We start from the raw sequence: 5214 nt of genomic DNA, 5'->3' as shown, positions 1-5214 counted from the left end.
GTTGATGGCCTGATGGGGCTCGAACTTGGTGAGTTCTCCACCAAGCTTTGCTTACGTAGATAAATTATGTGACTATACATTTATACAAGCATGTCACGTGTACAGTATATGTTATTAATTAGATTGCACAAGACAAGGTATTAATATATAGAACTAGAGTGGATATGTTGGAACGTCAACAATCGGAGAGATTGAATAAACCAATTAAGCATTACATGTTATGATTTGTGATATAATAATCCGTATGTCTTTAATTTCAACATAATCACCCATGCATGCATTGGCATGCTCTTGTCACCCAAGATATGAATGTTTTGCACGTCATGTTAACAGATCAGACTATCAGAGCAAGGTGAATCGATTATTCAATTCGTTTATAAGTTTAGAGTCCTTAATTTCCAATTCATAATGAAGAAAAAAAAAAGATTTCCTACACTTCATGTAAGAATGAATTGATAAGTTGCATCACCTAACTAATATGAACTACCGATTTACCAACCTCTGTTTGTGACGATATAACAATTATTTAATATGCACGTACTAATCTAAAATTTAATAAAATAATACACAACTTATTTATTTATTTATTTTGAAAGAAACTAAATACTTGTATAACCAATCATCTATCATGTCTTAAAAGTCTAAGTAAAAAATTAAAAAAAAAAATCCCTCTTACTTAGGCTTTTAAGACATAATAGACGAGACATTGGTGAAACATACCGAAGTATATGATATGAGATGGTGCAATATCTTATTGTACACTAATTCTCGTACACATGCATGACATAGCCGTACATTGAAACTTTTATAATTTCATGTGTCATATTTTTGAATTGGACCTTGGTCTAAGACCTCTAGGCTAGGCAACATGTCTAAGATCCTCTTAGCCTTTCTGGTCTTGGAGATAAGGTGATTGCAATTTACACGACTACACGAGGGTTAGATTTACATGTAGATGTAACACTGTACATATTGTTTGGCTTGTACGGACTACTCCCTATGCACGGATTTTTTTTATAAAATTATCCTATAATTTATTATATTAAGGCGTTCAGAAAAAGAATCACGATTTATACTTATAATATTCACTCTCTATGCAGGTGCGGAGTATCTTTTTGTTTTATAGCTACTATCTTATTCGTTTCAGCTCGTTATCAATTTAAGCTTCATTTCGGCTAGTGTTGTCAAATGACATTGCCTATAAAACATAAGTCTACCAAAAATTCAATTGTCTCACCATTAATTAAATTGATGACTGATTGACACCATACAAATATGAATTCTTGAGTTTTTATCACCTATTATTAACAAATATTAGTCATATCTAAATGATACCAACATGGCAACATATATATATATTAAAGCTTAGTTATTTCATAATTATAGTACTAGTTTGAAGACTTTAATATGATCACATGCATATGAATCAATTAGGAAAAGTGTAACAATCATTTAACCAAAACCAATTAATAAATCTTGGACTACTTGAGCTAGGTAGGTTATCTATCAAATGACAAAAATAACTACATAATGAAGTTCTAATTAATTAAAGACATTTATTAATCCTAGTATAGTATGGTCCCTCCATGAACAAGACACATTTTAGATTGTCCTAATCCTTAATTTGGTAATTGTAATCTTTTTGGTTTTATTCATGGGTCAATTCATAATCTTGATCAATTATTATCCAATCCCTAATTACTAACTCTAACTAATACTTCATATAATCTTGGCCAAATATATTTAATAAATCGTGCACTCAGCTTGTGCACAAACGTTTAGTCGAAGCAATAATGTCAGTATATCAAAAATAAAATAAAATAAAATTTATATACAAAGTACTTATAATACATAGTTTGATTTTGTTTTTGATTTTAATTTTAATTTGTTGTATGTAAAATTGAATATATGTCGGCTGAGTTACGGCATTCAAATTAATATTTGGGTAATTTATACATCCCCAGCTTTTGGCAGAAATGCATGTGATTTTGATAAATGTTAACTTCACTTCTTTACTGCATTTACATAGATTTGACATTACACACATTTAATTTATTTATTACTTGACTGATACAAAATCTTAAATTGGGTTGGAGTATGTAGCAACTACGGAGTATTGTTTAGTGATTTCAAGTTTGATTGTTGTCTAGGGGTACAAATGTTGTACGTATAGTATATTCAAATCAGATATCTGAGGACATCAATTACTTCAATTGATTGTGTATCAAGGTACTTGATCCAAGATCTGTTAACCTAGGACCTTTATATCACGCTGGCTCTTGAAACCATGTAATGAATCAATTCAACCAAAAGTTTTACATGGTGGTTAAAGCTCGTGATCAATTTATATACTTTATCACATCTTGTCAGCATTACATACTATTGGAAGTTGGAACATGACCTCTCATGGTAAATCAAGCCTTTAGTGAATTGGTACGTATTGAGGAAATTCCCAAGACCTTAGTCTCAATGGCAGTTCAATGTTTCCAAGTCACCAAAAACATTGATAGATCCAAATCAAGATGACCTATATATGTATCATGCATGAAATGACATATATTGTCAAGATAATCTCCCAGTGTTCCTCTTCTCATTCAGCCTCAATCAAATATATATACAATCATATAGAAAGCTACTCAACGTAGGATTCTAATATATCTAGCTTAGGGAAAGATCTATCCTACTAAAAGATAATATACTAAAAGATAATTTATTCCCTAAATATACTATCTTATCTCAACATCCCCCCTCAAGTTGGAGCATAAAGATCTCGAATGCCCAACTTGGCAAGTAGTGTCTCGAACTGAGCCTTCCCCAAGGCTTTGGTAAAAATGTCTGCTAGCTGCTCCTTCGTAGGCACATACGAAGGTGAAATCAGTCCCTCCTGAATTGCATCTCTTACAAAATGCAAACCAATTTCAATATGTTTCGTCCTCTCATGGAAAACTGGATTTTTAGCAATGTACAAAGCTGACTGACTATCACAATATAATTTCATACCCTGCGGATGTAGTACACCCAAAGCTCTTAGTAGTTGTTTCAATCACTTTAATTCACATGTCGCAGCCGCCATCGACTTGTATTCCGCATCCGCAGATGATGTAGCAACAGTGGGTTGTTTCTTGGTTTTCCAAGACACCGAGGAAAAACCAAGCAACACAAACCAACCTGTCAAAGACCTCCTAGACAAAGGGCAACTAGCCCAATCAGAGTCACACCAACCTTCAAGTTGCAATTCACTATCCGAGCGAAGAAGTATCCCTTGTCCTGGATTTTTCTTCAAATAACGCACCACTCGAAGTGCGGCCTCCCAATGTGCCTCCTTCGGACTCTGCATAAACTGAGATAAAATATGAACAAAATATGCTAGATCCGGTCTAGTTACAGACAAGTAAATTAGACGTCCAACAAGTCGTCTATATTTTTCCACATCTTCCAACACTCTGCCTTCTGCAAGAGCTAACTTATGATTTTGTTGCATCGGGAAATCTGCAGGCTTAGCTCTTAACAAACCAGTTTCAAAAATAATATCTAATGCATATTTTTGTTGGCAAATATAAATTCCTTGCTTACTTCTCGCAACCTCAAGTCCAAGGAAGTATTTTAATACTCCCAAATCCTTCATTTTGAAACAATCTCCTAAGTATGCCTTAAATTTTGATAAGGCTACTTTATTGTTCCCTGCAACAATCAAGTCATCAACATATATCAACGCATTCAACTGCAATTGTCCTTTGGTCAATGTGAACAAAGAATAATCTGAGTAGGATTGCTTAAACCCATATTTCTTCAAAGCTGCAGTCAATTTTGCAAACCAACATCTTGGAGCCTGTTTTAGACCATATAATGATTTTTTCATCCTGCACACATAATCAGAGTTATTTTTATTGAAACCCGGAGGAATTTTCATGTAAATTTTCTCCTCCAAGTCTCCATGTAAAAATGCATTATGCACATCCATCTGGTGTACCTCCTAATTTTTCACTGCTGCTACTGCCAGAAAAGTCCGAACTGTAGTCATCTTTGCAACCGGCGCAAATGTTTCATTGAAATCTAGTCCTTCAACTTGATGGTTACCCAGTATCACTAACCGGGCTTTCAATCTCAACAAATTCCCGTGCTCATCACGTTTCTCTGTAAAGACCCACTTACTACCCAAGGCTTTCTTCCCTGGCGGAAGTTTCTGAAGAACCCAAGTACCTTGCTCTTCTAAAGCTCTAATCTCTGCGGCCATTGCATCTCGCCAACCTGCATGTTTCATGGCCTCTTTGAAAGATCTAGGCTCATTCCCTGCTGTTATAGCTGCAATATACTTTTTTTGTTTCTCAGAGAAACGAGAACAATCAACAAAATATGTGAGAGGATAAGGAGTACCTGAGGGAGGTGATGTAGGAGTCGATGTACTTGAAGATGAATTGTATTTTCGTATTGTATGAGTCACAAAATCACGATATTTAACATTTGGAATTTTCGGCCTTTGTCCTCTCCCCAAGGTCTCGGCATTCCCCACTTCCTCTCGCTGTTCTTCACGCACATGAGCAGCACAATGTTGTTGCTCATCACGCACACCGCAACCAGCATCGTGCTGCTGGTCGTCTCCCCCACTGCTCCCCCCAACACCCGCTGGTATACACTTGGGCTGGGCAGATTGGTGCTGGGGGTTTGTGGCGCCACCTGCACCCACTGGCTGGGTCGTGGGTGGCTGTTGCTCCTGCCTTTGTGGCTCGGAAAATACTGCCAGCCACTCATCATCATCACTATAGCACACACTCCCACCTAATTGCTCGTGCCTCTCCATATTTTCCCTTACTGAATCCGTATTAAATGGAAAAATATTCTCAAAAAAACACACATCACATGACACAAATATTTCTTCGGTTTCTAAATCAAAGACTCTCCAACCCTTTTTCCCAAAGGGATATCCCAAAAAAATGCACCTTCTACTACGACTCGCAAATTTATCCCCCTTACTTCTTTGTTTGTGAGCATAACATAGGCAACCAAACACCTTAATATATTCATATGAAGGAGGTTTATTAAATAATATGTCGAAAGGTGTTTTGTTTTCAAGTAACGGAGTTGGAGTTCTATTTATTAAATGACATGCCGCTAAAACACACTCTCCCCAAAATTTTAACGGCAAATTCCCTTGAAACCTCAAAGCTCGTGCAACGTTTAAAATATGTTGATGTTTTCTCTCTACCCTTCCATTTT

Source organism: Chenopodium quinoa, unplaced genomic scaffold, assembly GCF_001683475.1.
Source record: "Chenopodium quinoa cultivar QQ74 unplaced genomic scaffold, ASM168347v1, whole genome shotgun sequence".
NCBI classification, from domain to species: Eukaryota; Viridiplantae; Streptophyta; class Magnoliopsida; order Caryophyllales; family Amaranthaceae; genus Chenopodium; species Chenopodium quinoa.
The sequence above is the reverse complement of the archived record's forward strand: the minus strand, read 5'-3'. Positions refer to the sequence as shown.